Source organism: Pimephales promelas, chromosome 8 (assembly GCF_988280905.1).
Source record: "Pimephales promelas chromosome 8, fPimPro1.hap1.1, whole genome shotgun sequence".
Lineage (NCBI taxonomy): Eukaryota > Metazoa > Chordata > Actinopteri > Cypriniformes > Leuciscidae > Pimephales > Pimephales promelas.
The window spans coordinates 24,157,793-24,179,863 of record NC_142776.1 but is presented as its reverse complement, the minus strand read 5'-3'; the positions used below and the strand labels follow the sequence as shown (position 1 = coordinate 24,179,863).

Sequence of the window (22,071 nt, the reverse complement as noted above, 5' to 3'; positions counted from 1 at the left end):
TTTCTTCTTTTGAAGCAATAAATCATGCAATTTTGTTATGGCATTTGTTATAAAACGTTACAACAGTTTAACTTTAATGCACAGAAGTACATATGGAGACTCAAACATGTGATAATCAGCTTTCCCTCATGCTCGTTTGATTATGTTTATTTCACACAATTCTGTGGAGTGGATCTGCACAAAGGTTTTAAAACTGGGGTCCGGATATTCCCATTGCAAGGGATTGCCTGTATAAAAAAGTAAAAAAAATGCTGTATATATAAAATGTAAAAAGTTATGTAAATGTAAAAGTTAAGGCCTATTAATGCAATATGTGTATTATTTTCCTGTTCCAAATGTTTGATAATTATTTCAGTAGCAGAAAAAAAATGTAGATATTAAAACTCAAACTGTATTCTAATAGATTATATTTTATATTTTTGCTTTAGTATAAAACCAATTTTCAATTTTGGAAACACCAATTTTGGAAACAAGTCTCGTCTCGTTTAAATGTTATCATCCTATTACATTTAAAAAAAATTATTATTGGGTTTTTATACATGGTTATACGCTATATATATAGCTATACATATACGTAGCATGGCTATACATATAGCCGCCTTTATATTTTAGGAAGAGGGTCCCTCACAAGGGCGAGGGAGGGATCATATTATATTTGGGGGGCCTTGAAAACCCCCGGATTTAAATATGGTAATGTGTGTTTAACAGAGCTGATATTATTAAACTTTGATAGATATGATAGATATGATTTGATAGATATTTGAAAAATATGACGGGGCTATCCAATTAGGAAATCTGCTGAAGGTTCTGCAGAGATCTGTGGCTGCAGATTACATGTATGCCTGCTTATCAATAATGGATAAATATATCAGATCAAGAGTCATGACTTGTGGCATAGATTCATAATGAAAAATAAATGCTGTTTGTCTTCCACATGAAAGCACACCAAGAGAGACTGGACGTCGTTTGAAGAGGCCAGTGAGTGGCCCGCCTCTTGACCTCTTCCGACCTCTTGACCTGCATGGCCATAGTGTCGGACTTCATAGGGACAGAACTTAGTAACCTGCTGAGGCCAGAGCAACTGGCCACGAGCCTTCACTTTCCTGCCACTGTTTGACCTTTGTTTGTGGTTTGTGAAAGGCCTTTATGATGCTCAGAGATTGTCTTACACAGACATATGGGTATACACACACATTTTTGGAGCCACATGAAAAATCTAAAGTAGGACCCACAGTGACACAGAATGAGAGGTAAAGACTTCAAAGTGCGCCTGTTCATACACGACAGGGTTCCCACGGTCCTGAAAGACTCCTGAAAATTGTGATATCCAGGCCTGGAAAAGTCTTAGAATTTAATGGTATCTTTAAAGTCTTGGGAAAGTCAAGAAGATGAATGCATTGTTAAACGTTTTGGAAAATCCATGCTCATTTTACTATTTGTGTTCAGCTCTGTAATATTTTATCGGTTAGATTCAAAAGTGTATGAATTGCCCACGTTCATAAACTTTGGAATTAAAAAAAAATGGTCTTTGGAAACATTTGTAGACTTCATGAAAGGCTACAGGTGGTGTAAGGCAGAATGTCCAAGCTGTTCTTTTTCAGTAGAAAAAGTAGATGGTGACTTTATACGTAACTAATAGTGTAAATTATTTTACAACCCCGTTGTGCCAATCTATAAAGAAGTTCAGGAATGCTGTTGTGAACGCTGTGTGTGTTGTGTTGCTTGCAAATGACATGCTGTTTCCCCATGTTGTTGTAAAATCCTATTAATCAAAATGTAATAATAGTGATTTTAAAGAAGAATAATCCACAATTATGATTTTTGCAGTCTGTGTGTTTTGTTATGCATCTCTCTGATGTCTGCTGCAAAGACACATACTCAGCGTTCACCTGTCCCCATTGGCAGGAGGTGTTGCTTGGTGTTTGTGATGTCTGCTTGATTAGAGGATAGGTTTACATTACCCGCACTGACATCCTGCTCAGGCCTGATAATGGAGCCAGTGTGCTGGAATCCCTGGCATGTTTTCAGTGCCGTGGAGAGAAAGGGCATCCTTTTATATCCAAACCCCCTCTCTGATCCATTATTCTCTGTCCTGATGAGGTGATAAGAGCCAGAAGGGATATAATGAACCTCTGTCAGTGCAGACAAGGGAGTGAGGAGGGTCTCTGTTGAGCTAGACAAGCTTACTTGACAGCAACTATCCCGGGGCAAGGCTATACACACATGTAGACAGATGCACACGTGCATTCCAGTCTGACACTCTGTACTTATTATCAGACCTTTTGACCTGCTTGTCAGACAATAGTGTCTTCCTCTGAAAAGCCGGTCGTAATTCAAACAATTAATCTCCTCTAAGGGTCGCGGTTCGACTCGCCGTAGTCCTCCAAGCTGACGTCCCCCGGAGGAGCACCTCTGGTTTTTATCTGTGACAAGGAAGCCAACCAAGGCCTTTATTTATTTTCCCTGCAATGATCTCAACTCAACTATGCCTGATCTTCCGTAAATTTTAGCTTTCTCAGAGGTAGCTTGAACTGAAGTTTTCAATGAGAGTTGGGGATTTACAGCAACATAAGCAAAGCGATGTGGGCGTGTCTAACAAATCAGCAGCAATGCAATGTGAAGATGTTGCTGGATTTAATTTAACCTTAAGTATGTTGTTTTGTTTTTCTGTGCCCTCCATTTCACTTTTTACTTTCCAGAGGAGCTCAGCTGTAAACAAAGAGAATGTTCTGAGTCAATTAGATAAGACCTGCTTTTCTTGCTTTAAAGGCAGTTTTGTTTTGGGGGGACCAAGTTTAGTTTTTGTTGATTGGATTTACATCTGACTCGTAACAGCCTTCCTCAAACCACCATAACGGCAGTTGCTGTTTTCTCTCTTAAGTCAATCTTTGTAAAACATTCCCGGGCTGTTAAAGTTAGTTAGCGTGAAATTTGTGATTCACATCCCTACCGATACAGACAGGCCTACTCATTGTTTGCTTATTTTAATGCTTGACGTGTGCTGAAGGTATGTCTATCCTTTATCTGAACCCTTACAGAATGGTTTGCGAGCACAGCCTCCATCTGTGTTGCTTTGTCATGTCCAACTCTCAGAATAACCATTCTGCTCTTAGATTTGGTCTCGCCACATGGGTTTACGTTTAAAGAGCATTGTATCTTTACTTACACTTGCATTTTTTTTAAATGCGTCAAATCTTATGACACAGTGTTTTTCCTGCTGGGCCACTGTGCCTTTTGCACTTTTGCCAAGTAAGACATTGTCCTGGATCAACATTATTGTCCCAAAATGTAGTCCTTACCAAATCCCTACCCCTAAACCTACCCATAACATCAGAGGGTAATGGAAGGTGAATAGCACTGATGTTTAAGTACTTTACCATGGTTCTAAGCCTAAACTTGACATAAACTGTACACTTGTCCCTCAAATCTGATTGGTTGATCGGAATGTTGAACCAGGATCAACAAAGATGTTGATCCAGGAACATGTGTTACTTTAAAAAAAAATCAGTACAGTAGAATTTTGGAGTACATTATTTGTTGGGTTTTTGATATATGTTGATGCAGTCATATATATTTATATAATTTTTATATAATATTTTTATTGTAATTTAGCTCTTTCTTTAATTTCATTAGTTTCTTTCATTAGGTGGTGTATGATAAGAAAGTATGTGTAGCACAACTAATCTAATATTTAAATGGAAAGTTAGCTTTCCCAAAATTAGCTTTCTGTTCAAAATCCATAGTTTCTTTCTTCTGTGGAACATATTTTGGAGAATGTTTAAACTGCTCTTTTCAATGTGATGAAAGTCAAAGTATAGTGCCAAGCACAACAAAAGTCTTCTAAATTCAGTGAATTCTTTTGGAGAAATAGACCAATTTATTTATTTTTTTTGTTATTTACTGAAACTCTTCCCCTCCACCATAAATCTCACCCATTCTTGCACATATTCAAATATGATCAGCGAGAACCAATGCCAATGTTTGATCCGTCATGAGGTGCCAGTTTTGAATGTGTGCAAGGTTGAGTCAATTTTTGGATCAGATGAAAGTGAATAAATGATGATCTATTGATGTCCATTCTAGACACCTTTTATATTTATATGAATGACTGTGTGAAGACCGTTTCAAGATGAATCGCATCTATCCAGTGATGTTAAGTTTACAATCATTTGGACTACAGCAGTGTTGGTCTGTTTACGCAGTCTCATTGAAAATAGAAGTGGTAACACTGTTTGTGTAAATGAAGTGCTTCCTAGTAACAACCAAAGCATGTCAGTAAATAAAAGCCGATGGCCTAAAGCAGGCTGCCTTAAAACAACAGGAGTTGTAATTGCAGCATGCTGTGAGCTCCACTGTTGCTTTCTGGTCAGACTCTGAGAGGAAAGAGGGCTTTCATACGGAAATTAGAGGGCTTAGCAGTGGCTGTTTGGTTTGTTTGAGTAAACCATTGCTTTTATTTTGAATGTTCAGTGGAGAATGAGTTTTATGTGGCCTACATGTAGTCATTGAAAGGAGCTTCAGTCAAACTTGTGCCCTCTGTGGGAGGAAACAGGACTAATCAAGATATGGTTTGGGATATATTTCAGGAGAACTGGATGGAAGCTACTAGCCTACGTGTTTCTGAAAGCACTGCTGGAACTTCTTGCAGACAATTGTCCATTGTCTGAGCTTGTCTCTCTCCAGAAAATTTGGTTCGGGCAACACGCAAACACACATAAACACTGATACACTGAATTTTCAGTACTGACTACATTTATTGCAAGAAATTCACTGTAAACAATATGAAAACAATGTTTTAGCAAATATGAGATATCATTTAGTGACTATTTTATAGATAGATAGATAGATAGATAGATAGATAGATAGATAGATAGATAGATAGATAGATAGATAGATAGATAGATAGATAGATAGATAGATAGATAGATAGATAGATAGATAGAGAGAATGTAATATTGAAACTTACTTAAAATACTTGCATCTTAAATAATATACTGTATATTTCAATGTGATGTGTTACACAGGGACTTCGGTGAACATTTTTTTTGACAGTTTTTTCCCCAAATAAAAATAAAAATCTACCAACTTGTTACATCTGACTATTTTAGAATATTTTAGATTTTTTTTTATGTAAATTATAAGGTGTATCATATCTTTTACTTCCAAAAAACTAATATACAAATATTTTATTTATTTTTTTAAATTGTATTGCGAGCCATGGCACAATGAAAAATACATAACTGCAAGGTAGAAATGACATATAGGAAATAAAGCCATATACAAATATTTATAGTAGTTTACAGAAACATTACCTGTTTACATGTCCTGTTAAGTTATATATTCACTTTTTTCACTTTATACAGTAATGTGTAAATTTGTATCTTTAACTTTATATATTAATTGTATAATTAGTTCAATTTAACAAGGTATCTGTATGGTTAAAATGTAAAGATTTTAAATACGATTAAAAAAATAATTACGAAATTTGCTCATTTTAGAGTTACTAAAGGTACTTTTTGATCCAACACAAAAACTCAAGTGACGCCATAATATCTGTCCTCTGTCCCTGGCAGATGAACTCACAGGTCTCCCTTCTATTAAATTAAATGAAGCGCTTTAGTTGTTTTTCTTTAGTCAAGACTTGGCGTGTGCTGAGGGAGCAGAACAAAGCCTCCGCTTTCCTATAGCGAACGTGGAGCCAGATCTACACCATCCAAACTTGGCACTGAAACTTGGAGCCAATCTGCAAGCAATTTAGTGTAGCTCTGTGGAAGCAGTTTCCGAGAGACAGCAAGCGAAAAAAGGGAGATTTCTTATAAATAGTAATAGTGTGCGGCAGTCAGTAAGTAATGGGTGTGCTCCAAATGAAAATGTGTTGAAAAAATCCTTAAAGGCAATCAAAAGCGAATATCCACAAAAGATCGAGTTCGATATTACAGTAATTATTTCCGGCTAGGTCTTTCTTTTCGAAACCAAATAAGAAAGGGGGGGACTTCATAAGAGTGTAGTTGCCTGTAAGCGTGCACACATGTCTATTTGCGGCTGAATATTTTTGGTTAGTGTGTGCAAATGATTGCTCGCGTGACTGTCATGATTATGTCACCGCTTTGCTCTCCAAATCTGTCAGTTCACCTCTGAGTTGTAAGTATTGACCTGCACGGACCAGACGGTGGGATCATATAACTGATATCATGTGACTGATTTTACGAGGCAGGTGGTGCTGGGTCGTGCTCTCTGCCTTTATTAGACCAAAGCAAACTCAATGAGCCTTTTGTGCTGTGCCATCACTTGACTGCAGTGGACCATGAGAAAAATGAAAGAGACATTTCCACCTTATGGATCTACAATATTATTTTTTAGAAATAGTATATATTACATCAAAAAATAATATTTTGTGTGTGTGTAGGTTGTAATTGGATTGCATATTTATGTTATTAGTCTCCAGAAGGTACCAAAACTCCATTGTACTTTGTACATATTGTTAATTAGAGCTTGGCATTTAACTGCTTATTGAATTACTCTCGGTATTTTGAAACACAAAATGTAGTTACCAGAATTAATTGAATTTATCAATGGCAGGTATAGCACATTAAAAAAGGTAATTAAACAGACACGTTAAAAAGTTTAAAGAATTATAAGCTATTCTTTAAAACTAATAATTTTTTGGAAGAAAAAAAAAACGGATAAGTTATTTTATTTGGAAAAATAATGCCCCTATATATTTTGGTATAAACTGTCCTAGAGATGTTTCTTTTGAAAATACATCATATGTGACACTGTTAATAAATGTTTTAAATATCTTTATTTCTTTCTTTCTCTCTCCATCAATGTTCCCGCTCTCTCCTCCTCATTTTCCTGGATGGATGATCACCTTTCCAACCCTGTAGGTGAGTGTATATCTGCATTGCCTCCTCAGTTATTATAAAGCAGATGTTTCTTTTGGACACTGCAGAAGTCTTTACCTCTTTTATAGACACTTAATTATGTGCAGCTTGTAATAAGAATGTTCTTAGGAAAAAAAGCACTCTTTTTTTAAACTGTTGTAGACATGCTTCAGATATAATGGTATATCTGGACCAAATGTGCAATGTTTAAATCAGATCATCATTCACAGACTGTAGTATTTTGTACAATAGATGTAAGCAGCTACACCATGTTCCTAGTGGCATGTAGAGAGATTTTAGACGATTGAGAGTAATTGAGAGGATAAAAATAGGTCTTGAATGTTCCTATTACATTGTTTTTTCTTTTTAAATAGTGAATGCTTAGCGATCAAAAAATGTTTATTGTAAAACTGAGGTTTGCTTTATGCACGCAGGTCCACCAAAATTTGAGACATTATAAGTACTGTTTTTTTTTCTTTGCTTTCGTGTTTGCACCCATATCTATGAAAAAAATTTTCATATTAATGGCTTAATCTCAGGCAGAACTATCAGATGAGACTCGACAGATAATGCTTCAGACTTGCAGTAAACCACTGACTCTCTTAAGTCAATTGTTCAGGAAGCTGGGCTGATTTCCAAGGGATGTGGTTAGATGGAGCTCTTGATTTTAAGCTTAGCATCTTGTGATGACTATTGACGAAAAAGTGAGGTTCAGAGTGGAGATTTACTGTTGTATTTCCTCAAGGCACTGATGCATCACATAAATATAGCTTATTGCAGTAAATATCACTGTATAAGCGAAGTTCTGCATGAACAATAAAGATCCCACTATGGATTATTTACATGGCTTGTTGCTCTTTTAGATCGTCTGCTGAGAGTCTACCGCTGACTCGCTCCACCTCTGATGTGAGATACAGTGTGCCGCATTTTCCATAGAGACATCCCCGAAGGGCAAAATCAAAAGCTTCCATTAGAGATTCCTGCTGTTCCCATTTAAGGCCAACTCTGAAACTGCAGAGGAGAAACGACTGTCTAAATTCGCCTTTGTGTTTGAAATCTGCACATTAAGAGCAGATAGTTTTCTAAAGGTTATTCATCCCTCATGTTCAAATCTTCTTCCCCTTTTGTAATCACTTCTTCAGATGTAATCAAAGTTTTTCCATCTGTTTTGCATCTTGGAAGCTTTTCTTAAAGCCTTGAAAAAGTGCTATTTAGCAAAGGCACTCAAATAATAATGTTTCTTACTGGGAGCCACCAAGTGTGTGAACGCCTTTAGGTGTGAATTATGTAAATGTTTTGGGTCTTGCAGTGTTGTGGTTGCAGTTTTGGGGCTAGCACACGTCTCTCCATTCAAAGATGAGATTGTAAATGAATGGGGAACGTGAGGAACCGACCGGAAGCATTTCTCTCTTTCACCGTATCACGCTATCATTTTTCTCCCTTTCAAAACGTCAGTATATCAGATGACTACCACATTGAAGCTGTGTGTTTAGCTCAATCCTCTGTCATGTCACCTCATGTTTGACTAATTATGCTGTTACTTGTGTTACAGGACCTCCTTATCCCGTCACCTTAGCTGACATTGTTATTACTTCCCCCTCTAATCCCCCTCACACTCAGGGTGAGGTAATTTACTTTCGAAAAAAAAAACCATTGACTTAATACATCATACATAATACATGAGTGTGGTCTTGTTCAAAATCTATTTTATGTTCGTAAACGTTTTGGAACATTTCAAGAGATAAAAAATAAATACATAAAAAAAAACTTAAATACAAAGTTTAAATGTAAAACAAAATGTGGTTTAGGAGAGTGTCACTATTAGTATTTCTCATAATTTGGGATTTGGAAAAAGTCTTAAAGGGATAGTTCTTTTCATTCATCATTCACTAAAACTTTACTAAAACATCATCCCAAAAGTCTATTATAACTTACTTTTATTTCGTGGAACACACACACTTACACTCTATAAAAAAAAAAAATAATAAAATGGTATGTATATATATATATATATATATATATATATATATATATTATCACTGAATATATAAATATTACTGTAATATGAATAGCTAGTAAGGCAGTAGTTAAGTTTAGGTATTGGGTAGGATTTGGTCATGTAGAATAATGCATTAATATGTGCTTTATAAGTACTAATAAATACCCAAGATCCTAGTGACATGCATGCTAATAGTTAATAGCGACAATTGGACCCTAAACTAAAGTGTTACCATAATTACATACTCTGGGAACACTGAAAGTCAATATGTTTTCCTTAATCTATGGTGTTGCCAATCATTTTTCTGTCTGGAATCTTTAGAGATAATGGTGACAACTGAACTAAAAGTCATATACATGTGTCACAAATCTCACAATATCATAGACTTGGAATTAACCTTCTAGAATACCTTAGCAACCACATAGCAATCCTGACAACCGCCCAGAACACCATGGCATTGTAGTGGTTTTCTTTTTCTTCAGAAAATGTAAATATCTTTTTGTTTGTTTTTTACGTGTAATTGTGTCTCAGCGCCATGAGATATGCTGTCAGACCCCATGATTAGTCGTGTACAGATGGACATTAAAATTGTTATTGCGCTGAAATCAAGTGTACGATCCAGTCACAATGATTGGAGAGCTTTGTCTTCGGGGAACGAACTTATTATATTCCTCCATAATAAATGGTCTTTCCCTCCACATAAGTTTGAAAAAACTGCAGCTGCCTGTTGAGTTCGAGGGCCATCATTTATTATGCCTTTGATTTAATGTGTGCAAGCTGCAAACAACATCTATGAGCAATTAATAATTGTACGTTTCTTTGGTGAAAAGAGTGACAGGGCTGTAAAACATTATGTTTTGCATTGTATTCTGACATTAAGTGGTATAGGTTTGTTTTTGTTGCAGCACAGCCATGTACTGTAATTACACATTAGGGGAATCAGTTGTAAAACAAGTAAAAAATTTGTTGAGTCTTGTGAAGTCGACTTGTGAGGGATCCGGATAATGAGAGAGAAAAGAGCTGCCCTCGGGAGACAGGGCTGTGGAAAGGTACGTGTGTGTGTGCATGCACAAGAAAAAGTTGGATGCTATTGTACAAAAACTCATACACTCGGGACTGAAGAAAGATAAAACAGAAAAGAAGAACCTTCCAGTTGAAAGGAAAAACAAATGAAAGATAGAGAAGATAATGCAGGAATTCCACAAATCCCCAGTGATGAGTCAGGGAATGATATGTCTCAGCGGAGGCCCTAATAAATTCCTCCCTTGATTGGGAGCACGATTTTGAGGCTTAGGTTGCCATGGCTGCCTGCAGGAATCTTGTCTTGCCTCATCCAACTCTCTCAGGACTTTGCAGTTGATTGCGGAGTCAAGCTATGTCAGTTGTCACTCACTTGGGTCTCTTCAGTAATCACGGTGGAGTTTGATTGAAATAATTGGAGTGTATGGGCTTTGATTGGAAACGTCTTGGGTGTTCTCAATTTAAGAGGCATTTTGAGTGTCCTTTTTTGACAGGATTCATTTTTTTGAGTTAGCCCACACCTGAGGTGAATCTTATAGCCAAAGCAAACAGTTATGATGAGTTCCAGCATTTAATGATGATGGATTCTATGGATTCCTTTGTTTGTGTGTGTGTGTGTGTCATTATATGTTCTCATGTCATCAGTGAAGTTTCTTACTTAGGCCATGTCCACACGAAGCCAGTGAGTTCCCTATCCGATATTTTTTTTTCCTCGTTCTAAAAAAAAAAATCTGTCAACACTGCGTCGTCTCAAGAAATATCTGCGTAAACACGAAACCACTGAAACCGACTGTAAACGGTGTAGTATATATGCCAGACCAGTATGGGGCGCTGTAATTTCACCACAGAGATACACTATACACGGAGTAGAAGACTTTGAGCATGCGAATAACCTTCCGCGCTGTATACGAACCAAGAAAAAAGAAGACGAAGATGGCGTGTGACACAGCCGACACATGATGTGATGACATCATCGTTTCACAAAATATACGAATTGGCTGTACACACGAAACCGCAAGGGTGTCGTTTTCATATTTATCCACTTTGGGACCCGGTTTCAAAAAATAGCGGTTTCACTCTCCCAAAACGCCAGATCCGTGAGGACTAAACGCCAATACTATAAAAAATGTATACGTATACAGTGAAACGCGTCTTTGTGTGGGCGGGCCCTTATTCTACAGACTTTGTCATTTTTTAGCTGCATGTTGTCCAAGTTCCCACAGTTATAGAAAAACTTTAAAATAGTGTTTTCCAGGCCTGACAAAATTATGTATACTATTAAAATCTTAGAAGTCAAGTACATTTCTGTTGTGAATATACTTAACAGTTCAAAATTATATTAAATACTAAACAGAACAATTTCAACGCTGGTTATAAGACATGTTTCTTGAGCATCAAACCAGTTTATTAGAAATGAGTAAGAGTAATGATGCTGAAAATTCAGCTTTGCCATCACAGGAATAAATTACATTTTAAAATGTTTTAGTAGCCGCCACCGGTATAAAATACAAAACGGTTATTTTAATTGTAATATTGATTTACTGTACTATATTTTAGATTAGTGTTTTTCAACTGGTAGGTCACGACTCATAAGTGGGTCGCAAGAACGGTTTGAGTGGGTAGTTAAAGAAACCAAAAAACTTAATTCTAAATGTTTTTCTGTGTTAGACTTTTATTTTGAAAGACCTGCGTGAATGCTGTTGACTCTTATGTCAGAAGTAAGCAGGTTCTGCTGTTAGATAAGATGTTGTCAGGCTATATTATCATATTACCATAGCCCAAAACCTAAGCTTATTTAAAACTTTAATACCATTCTGTCGCAGCCTTGCAAGCCATTGTATTTCCTTGATGTTGCAAGATGTTGGAATTTGGGTGGCAGGCAAACCTCTGGTTAGGCAGAGCCGTCAAAATAGACTGCACATGTACTGATACGTATTATGTGCCGAACACAAATTAGTTAGATGCCAATCAGTGCAACTGCCCCACAGGGCGGCACTATCTACAGCTGTTAACATATCATGTTTGACATTCAGCCATTACTCCACGCCCCTGGCCACCACACCCTCATGAGCAGACTGAGATTTATGGGAGCTTTGAGGCCCATGGACTGCAGTTTAGCTCTGATTCTGCACTCGTCATGCTGGAGGTTGTGATTACAGGCCAAGCTGGAACGGGTAGGCCTGAGTCAGCGCCATCTCGCTAGGAATCTATGCAAACCCACATGAACGTACATACACACGCAGATGCATATTCTGATCTGAAAACCATCTTTCCAAACATGCATATAGATAAAGAAAGTCACTGTGACCTTAACCCTCTCTGTAAACACCCAGTACGTTGCTAGATATACATGTGAAACCATACAGTGAGGACCATAGTCGTATCAACCCCACACCCATAATTCATTCCTCGGAATAAGACTCACACATACACAGTTACTCACACCCGTATCCTCACAGTCTGCAGTTGGCATGATCACACTTTCCTTTCATGGATGCCAGCTATTCACAAAAGCATGCATTAGAGGTGGAGAAAGTGTGCATGTGTGAGTTAGAAATGCAATGGTTTCACTTTGAAAATTATATTTTGTGGGTGGGTGTGGGTTTAAACATGCTCATAACGACACGCATTTAATCTGCAAGCAAAATTGCATAAGATAAGACTTGTTTTCAGAGAATTGTCATTGATTTATCATTATTAGACCACTGGCAAATGGTTTTATTTGGTTACACTGTTTTAATATCTTGTTTTTAGTGTTTTTGGGAGATTGTTGTGCTTGTTTTAAGCACACATCTACTGCAATATAATTTAGTTACCAAGAAATATTTGCCAATGGAGTAAGAAAAAAAAAAAGAAAAAAAAAAAAATATATATATATATATATATATATATATACTGTATATATATATGTATATATATATATATATATATATATATATATATATATATATACAGTATATATAATATGTATATATGAAGAGTTCAGATGCAAAAGCCTCTAAATGCCATTTGAATCATTTTCTTCTAGAATGGTCATTTTTATCAAGCTTGTATATTTAAGTTCAGTAATTTCACTTAAATGGCAATTAATAGGTAATCTTCATTGCCATTTAAGTGAAATTACTGATCTTAAATATACAAGCTTGATAAAAATGATCATTTTAGAAGAAAATTTCAAATGGCACTTAGAGGCTTTTGCATCTGAACTCTTCATATACAGTATATATGTGGTTAAGTTCCATTATAAAGCAACATTTTGAACAAAAGGCTGAGAAAATCATATTTTTGTCAAAGACTACATCCGAATCGGATTCAGAATAGATGGAGTCGATGGAGTCCATCAACACCCCCAAGCTTGCACAGTCCTATACCTTGTCCCGGGTTGACATTTCATTCGATAACATTAGGCAGTTTTGATTTATGCTGCTTAATTTTTGATGATCGTGTTATTTTACATGTGCATATGCAATGCTTGTATTGCCCGTTTCTGCTTCTTCTTCACCTGTGTTTTGAATCGGAGATTCTGTACTTTTTTCAGAAGATGCAAAAATGCCGTCATTGGCAAGGAAAGGGTTAAGCATTGCCATTGGCCTAAGCAAAGACTGTTTGTTCACTAAATGATTATTTCCCTTCAGAAAAAAGGTTTCTGTAATGACAACTAGACCTCTCTGTTCAGTAAATGGCAGAGATGCATGATATATCTGTACCATATTGGTCATTTGCCGATGTTTGAGATTTTTATTATTTATTGGCATCGGTCTATATTGGATTTTTAATTGTGTTTCCTCTTTTCCTCTATTTTTACATATACCTTTTCCTCCATCTTAAAGTTCTGTTTAGAAAACAGTACTAATTAACTAGAATGTACATTTCCAGAGGAAAATGTGAAGTGGTGCTTGCAGTGGCAAAACTCACCACCCGGTTGCTAGGGTGTGTTACAGAATTGCATACGAGCCAACAATCATGTGTGTACGATGTTCTGGGGCTGAGATATGGCTTATTCGTGTGTTTGTGTGGTTACTAGGGTACCCTACATGGTTGCTATGGTGTGATTATACAGTTTATAAGATGATATTTAAAGACTAGTTGACAGTCTGAGTCAAAAAAAGGCAAAATCCATGTTTCTTCTATTTTCTGGAGCTGAGATATGTCTTTTATATGTTGTTTTATGGTTGCTAGGCTGCCCTAAGTGGTTGCTAGGGCATGAATATGAAGTTATTATGTCACTAATTGTTAGCTGCATGATAGGCCGAGTCAAAAGAGCCCAACCCCAAGTTTCTACGACCTTCTGGTCAAAAGATATGATCTCACAAATTTGTTGCCAATGTTAAGTCTATGGGACTTTTTTCGGCCGATTTATCGCCCGCCAGACGAACATCGTACAACCGATCGCTTATAAAAGTCATAGCACACCTCTCCTAAATGAGCCGGTCGATTTGACACCTCTGGGTGGTTGCTAGGGTGTTGCTAGGTGGTTGTTAGGGTGTTCTGGGTGGTTGCTAAGGTGTTGCTAGGTGGTTGCTAGGGTGTTGCTAAGGTGTTCTGGATGGTTGCTAGGTTGTTTCTAGGTGGTTGCTAGGGTGTTCTGGGTGGTTGCTAGGGTGTCCTGGGTTGTTGCTAGGGTGTTGCTAGGTGGTTGCTAGGATGTTCTAGGTGGTTGCTAGGGTGTTGCTAGGCGGTTGCTAGGGTGTTCTGGGTGGTTTCTAGGGTGTTGCTAGGTGGTTGCTAGGGTGTTGCTAAGGTGTTCTGGATGGTTGCTAGGCGGTTGCTAGGGTGTTGCTAGGCGGTTGCTAGGGTGTTCTGGTTGGTTGCTATGGTGTTGCTAGGTGGTTGCTAGGGTGTTCTGGGTGGTTGCTATGGTGTTACTAGGTGGTTGGTATTGTTCACATATGGTTACTATAGAGTTTTTATAATGTTCATGGAATGATTTAGCACTTAGCTAATCAACATTAGCATGTAGCTATTCACTGCTAGCATGTTTAACATTTTGAAAGTTCTATGTGCTAGCATGAGTCAAAAGACCCAAACCCCATCGCGATACAATGTTCTGATGCTGAGATATAGCTGTTACAAAATGGTTGCTAGGGTACTCTGTTTGGTTGCTAGGGAGTGGCTTGGCAGCTGCCAATCATGAAGCTCCAAAGTCAATGTGAATGGATAAACCTACCCCCATCTCTATACGATGTTTTGATGCAGAGATATAGGTCTTGCAAAACGGTTGCTAGGGTACTCTGTTTGGTTGCTAGGGAGTGGCTTGGCAGCTTCCAATCATGAAGCTCCAAAGTCAATGTGAATGTGTAAACCAACCCCCATCTCTATACGATGTTCTGATGCAGAGATGTAGGCCTTGCAAAATGGTTGCTAGGGTACTCTTTTTGGTTGCTAGGGAGTGGCTTGGCAGCTGCCAATCATGAATCTCCAAAGGCTGCTTGTCAGTGTAATTGATATAATACAACTCCCAAGCCTGTATGACATTCAGAATGGAAGATAACCCTCTTTAAAATTTGGTTGCTAAGGTGCTCGATAATGGTTGCTAGGGTGTGGCCAGAAATTGTTGAGGTGATTCATGATTGGCTGTTTGCTACCCCGAGTCAAACGAGACCACCCTTGTGTTTGTATGACACTTCTATCCGGAGATATCCCTTTGATCTCTTTCAATGGAAGTCTATGGGAGTTGTTGCTAAGGTGCTCTATATGGTTGCTAGGGCGTGGCTTGATAGCATCACAATGATCCTGAGAGACTGATTGGTCGTCTGAGTAAAATGAGCCCGCCCCCTTGTCTCTATGACACTGTGATCCAGAGCTATGTTCAATACAAAATCCCTATGCAATTTACCATAGTAGGAAAAACACATGCATTTGATGGGACGTCCTTCACCATAGTAAGTCAATGGGGAAAACTTTGGGCAGCTCCTGCCCCCCAGGGGTGCAACTTTTACCCCATTGTGAGGTATATTCTTACAGAGCCTGCAAGCCTCTTCAAATGTGGAAAATCACACATTTTTCCGAAATCGTTGTTCGGAGCTATGAGTCGTCAAAGTTTGTCTCAATGTTAAGTCTATGGGATTTTTTGGAAATTTGTTCGCCCCTGGGTCGAACACCGTACCCCCGATCTCTGATAAAAGTGATAGGACACTTCTCTTCAATAGGCCGCACGATTTGATGCCTCATTCATGGGTCTGTGACAAAAACTGTGGACGTAGGAGTGCGCCAAACTTTTTCCTGGAATAGTATAATGCTATACTAGAAATTTTAAATAACATTGGGGTCAATGGGGGAAAATTTGGGCAGCTCCTGCCCCCCAGGGGTGCAACTTTTACCCCATTGTGAGGTATGTTCTTACAGAGCCTGTCAGCCTCTTCAAATGTGGTAAATCACAGGCTTCTGTGAAATCCTCGCTCGGAGCTATGAGTCGTCAAAGTTTGTCGCAATGTTAAGTCTATGGGATTTTTGGGAAATTTGTTCGCCCTTCGGGCGAACATCGTACCCCCGATCGCTTAGAAAAGTCATAGCACACCATTCCCGAATATTCCGCACGATTTGAGACCTCATTCATGGGTGTGTGACAAAAACTGCGGGAGGAGTAGCGCGCCAAACTTTTTGGCCGACTCAAAAAACACAATAGTAATAGTGTTGCCTTGCTTTCAGCAAGCACCACTAATTACAATGTCAAATTTGAATTGTTTTATGATGTATATTAGAATGTTGTTGGATTTTTTTAGTATTCTTCTAATAATGGCAGAACACATGAGAAATGAAATGCCTGATTCTACGGAAGAAATTCTCGTCTATATAATCTGATCCTGAAATGTACAGTATGTATTCACACTCATCCAATTAGAGCTATGCTTGACGAGCCAAAAAAACTCATGCTGAACAAAACTGGACTTAGATTGGGTGATAATAGATATGTCTCATTGGCATCTTTTTCTTCAGATTGTGCAGATCTTTGTGTGTGGGCTTGTGTCGCATGTTTAAGACCACCTTGCAGTGTTCAGCCTGCATAGCTTGTGTTTGGATGACTTCCTGCTTCATCAAGCCGTTTGCTGAGACAAGCCAGGCCTGGTTAGAATCAAAACGTACATGCGCACACACTCACCTCCTTACTGGCCCTCAAGCTCTCGCATTACACACCGAGGCTAATGTCACTTTCCTTTATCCAAGACCTTTCTCTGCGTCCACATGATTAATGAAGCCTCCACCTGCATTCATCACTCAAACACTCTGGGTTTGTCTGTGAGTAAAGGCAGTGGACCTGAGGGAACACAGAGCCATGCAGTTTCTGTTGTTTTGAGAAAATTACAATTATTTAGACCTGTGATTTCATACACACGACCAGTTGAAAGATTTCGTATATTGAGGGGTGTTGATATTAGCTTTATGCTAGGTTTAGTGCATAATAGAGTTCATTTCAAAACCCCATAAAATCTAAATTGTAGCTTTTATTCCACATATTTTAGCTTCTATAATACTGCTAAAAGTTGACTGACCTGTAACTGAAAAATTTTGTTTCATCACAAATGATGCATTATACATTACATTACACTGACTATGTACTATGATTTTTTGAAAGGTACAGTAATGTCACCTGAAAAAAAAAACATTCAAATGAAAATCTTAAAGATATAGTCCACTCAAATATAAAAATGCTGTCATCATTTACTTGATCTCATGTTGTTCCAAGCCCACAAGTCTTTGGTTAGTTTTTAAAACATAAATCAAGATATTTTAATGACATACAGTATAAGATTAAATGAAGGCTGAGGAGTTTCAGTCACTCTATTGAAAGTTAACCAAAACTTAAAAGATCCAAAAAGGTCATAAAGGCATCATATGGATTCGTTTTTATGACTTTTGGATTTGGTTACTTGGACTTTCAATGAATGGACCTCTTATGTTTCATTAAAATATCTCAATTTACTTTTTGAAAATTAGCCAAAGTCTTACGGGTTTGGAACTGCACGAGGGTTAATAAATGATGACAGAATTTTAAGTTTTGGGTGATCTAACCCTTTAACAGCGTGTCCTAACCAGCAACAAGCAATTTGTCTGTCCACACCAGATGCGACAAATCTAAAAGACGCAACAAAATCAACCTTAAATCACAACCAGAAGAGTGTGTGGCATCTGGACTCTCTCTCTCTCTCTCTCTCTCTCTCTCTCTCTGCAAGCTGTCTCTCAAGCAAATGGTTAAGTACTGTAACTAATCAAATTAACTAAAAATAAACCAATTTAACACTATTCAAATACATCAGTGGCTGATACAGTCTTTGTCATGCATAGAGTCGTCGTTCTTGTTTCCTTTCTATATCCAGAAATGATCAATTGTTGCTTTCATTATGGCTATTAAAGTCAAGCAAATATATTTGAACTTAAAAACAAAACTAAGTAAAATACCTGAGATAATCACTGAGCTGTCAGTTGCAGGAGTAGAAAGCATTCTAAAAATAGAATCCCATTGCTTGTCGAGTATCACTGGTGTGACTGATTTTGACAAACTCTAACAACTTTGTATTACTTGTTGCAACTTGCCTAGTTAGGACATGATTTAACAGTGTTTTATTTCACAGAAGCATGTGTTGCTATATTAGCTTTAGCTAGGGATGTCTCAGTACCACTTTTTCACTTCTGATACCGATATGATGCGCAGCTTTGGCTATTTGCCGATACCGATATCAATCCGATTTTTTTTTTCTTGAACCAATACTAATAAAATATACGGAAGCACTTTGCTCAATTAGCAACCTAAAAACATATCACTCAAATGGGGAACAAATACTTATATATATACTGTATATATAGTCCACAACAACAGTTGATTATGAAAGTCTGCCACCCTCAGTCAAACTACAAAAAAAATAATAATAATAATAATAGAGGTAGGCTACTTCAGTACTTAAAGGTACAGGTTTAAAGTTAATCATTAACAACCTTTAAATTACCAAATCCATGTACTTTTGCTCCTGTTCGTTTTTACACCCAAAAACAAAAACGGTTGTATTTTTAAAACGCAAAGTTGAACACCAAAATTGTAATTTGAACTGTAGGCACACCAAGTGCTGCGCAAAAAAATAAATATTGACGTATTTTCAGATTTTTGTTTTTGACTTTTTCCGGCTACAAAAACTTGCCGAACTGATCCGAAACCAGCCAAATTTGTTTATCCACATGCCCAAACTCATTTTTGCCCGGAAAATAGATTGCAAAACCGCCCAATCTGCAGACTGTGGCGCTTAACTGGATGTCGCAGCAAGGAATTTGCTAATATTCGAGCATTGTTGGATAGGTATCGGATCTTTTTTTTTTCTCCCCTCCGATCTCCGATCTAGCGTTGTGGGCCAGTATCGGCACGATACCGATGCTGTGGATCGGATCGGGACATGCCTAGCTTTAGCATGTTTAGCTCCTCGGTTTTTGCAATGTAGAAAAAGCTGCAAGTATTGAGTTTATAAGGTGTCCAACATACAGTAAAAATTTTGTAGAAATGCAAATGTTTGTGAAATGGGACACATCTACAGTCTTCCTCTTCTTGGTAAACAGAACAAAAATAATGATGGATATTTTTGTCCAAATGGAGGCTTTCTAGAATGATAATTTTCTAGAATGATAATTATATAAAATCTGTTTAAAATCAGCTATTATTTTTGCAGTGTATCTTGGTAACTATTTTGGCACAGAAATTACCAACTGGCTTTTAAGCAATATTAACGAACCATACGTCACAGCGCCAGCCTAACAGTCTGATTCCGGAAGGACCTATCTCCCTTTAAGAGAAAGTTCTTCGCTAGGTGAGAAGGTTTAGGTAGCTTCTGTCTTATATTTTTAATATGCCAGTCTGCACACACACACATAAACCCCACACGTTGTGTCACCACAGGCTTTGCTTGTAAAATGAGTGCAAGTGTGAAACTAAAGAGGTGGTTTAGGGTTTTATGAGGACCGGTATTATGGCAGTGGCAAAGTCTGAGAGGAGAACTTCACCTTTCTCAGCGTTAGCTCATGTGGCATTTGGCTGTTCGCACCATTTACTGGAAGCCAAAAAAAAGTCTCAATCAGTTGTGCTACATTTGCAGTGCACAGTTTTCAAAAGCACTGGAGCATTTGGCCTCAGTGTTGTGATGTCATTCTGAATGTAATGCCTGTCATCGGGACTGGAAGGAGTAAATGATGTATGATGGGGTAAAAAAAGTATTGGTGGATTAGAATAAAAGAGTTTAACCTTCAGTGAGTTTGAAGGGAAGCTCGGGTGATTCTTCCACACACCTCAAGCATCACTTCAGTTGCATCAGCTTCACATAAATCACAGCAGACAGACTACCTCTGTTCTAAAAACTGAGTTAAATAAGCCAATGAAACTAATGCTCAAAGTGTTCTTGCTTTTAAAATAACTAGACAGAGAACAGTGGAATGGGAAAAAAAACACAGGTGCCTCATTATGTATTTTAGGTTGTAATTAGTTAAAGTTGAATTGATTGTGACAGATAATTCATGTTTACATTTTTTTACATTTTAAAGTGAATATTGATTAAATTATCTGTTTAACTGGATGTGGATGGGTCTTAAATCAAAAGACAAGTCTATTCCTTGTATAATTAATACAATTATTATTATTATTATTATTACATTTTTACCTTTATGTAAAACGAAGCTAAAAAAAAAGATAATAAAAAGGGTCATGTGCCCCCAGTTTCAGCATGAATGGATGTGCCACAGCAGATTTAGAATGTGTTTATGGTGCCGTGTCCCCTTCTGGTGTATCAGGGCTCTAAGAGCACCAGGGGATAATGTTCGCTTGTAAAACTTTAGGAGCTTTCAGCCACAGCCAGCCTTTATATGCAGGGACAGAGCTGCACTGTGGGGACTTCCCTGCGATGTTGGGACTTTTTCATTATAGAAAGCCTGGAGAGCGCACTGAACTGTTGGGACTTTTTTGTGAGGCCGAATTGGACAATTGCACGGTGCACACTTGATAATTTTCCTCTTTCTCATCTTTATAACATTTGTTTTAAACTTTTTATTTCACTGAATAACTTTCATCTAACATTTAACTTTTCTATCCACAAGTTTTCGAGGGGCGCTCCTGTAAAAAAATAAAGTGGGTGAAACTTCTAGAGGCTAGCTGTTTTTCGGAGAATTATTTTACTATTTAAAGACGCAAATCTTTATGAGAGATGTCGTTACGGAGCTCAGGGACAACATGTGCTGTTCGCGGTTGTACGTATAACCGGACTAAACTAATTCAGTGGCTTAAACGTGATTGTTTTGAACATAAGCCGAAAACAAAATCAGAGTGATCCTGCCAACAGCTGTAGTTTCCATCACCTCCCAAAAGACGACGAATCTTCCTGTGTACATTTGTTTAAATTCTTAAAATTTTATAAACTCTCGCTACTGATGTTACACCTAAACTCAGGATCAAAGCCTGAGTTGACAGAATACCAAATGTGCCAGTTAATGTATTCAAGTAGCACTTGAATTTTTAATGTATTCAAGTAGCACTTGAATCAATTTTAAATAAACTCCAAAGCACAAGGATTAAGTGTGTATTTTTTATTTTAATTGTTTGTCAGCTCACACAGCTGTCGGTCACCATGATTATTAATAATGTTATTATAATACTCTCAACCAACTGCAGAGGGTAAAGGTACTGTTATTTCACCCTTTTTAATTTCGTTGAGGTTGTGTTCCCACATCGTTAGCTAGTTTGGATCGCTATAACTTGAATGACTGTGAACTGTTGAATGAACGATTGTCAAGCAGGTCAAGTCGCGTTTTGTTTACTTCGAACCGGAAGACGCGCCCACTTTTGACGCAAGGCCTCATGGGGCGTAGGAAACTTGTGGATAGAAGTTTCTGTTTTATAAAAAAAAATATTTTAATGTAACTTTATTTCTTGTAATTGTTACTTGATATCAACCAATTTCAAGTTGCAACTTAATTTCTCATAATTGTGATATCTAAGTATACCGTTTCTTTATCATGTTTGTGAATTTATAGCAAAATCACAATTATCTTTTAAATGCAACTGTATTTCTTGCTATTGTGACTTCATATCACAATTTTGTATAATTTTGTATTGAAATTAATATTTTCAATATATAATGTATAGTGTCTTGTTTATTTCGCACAATTTGTTGAACTGTTTTTCTTGTTATTTTTACTCAGAGT

General features: G+C 37.4%; 1 protein-coding gene across 1 annotated transcript in view; it reads left to right on the top strand.

Moving 5' to 3' along the window:
• The window catches only part of ror1 (receptor tyrosine kinase-like orphan receptor 1), a 118,333-nt gene that overhangs the window by 39,428 nt on the left and 56,834 nt on the right, over positions 1–22,071 (top strand). The window lies entirely within an intron of this gene.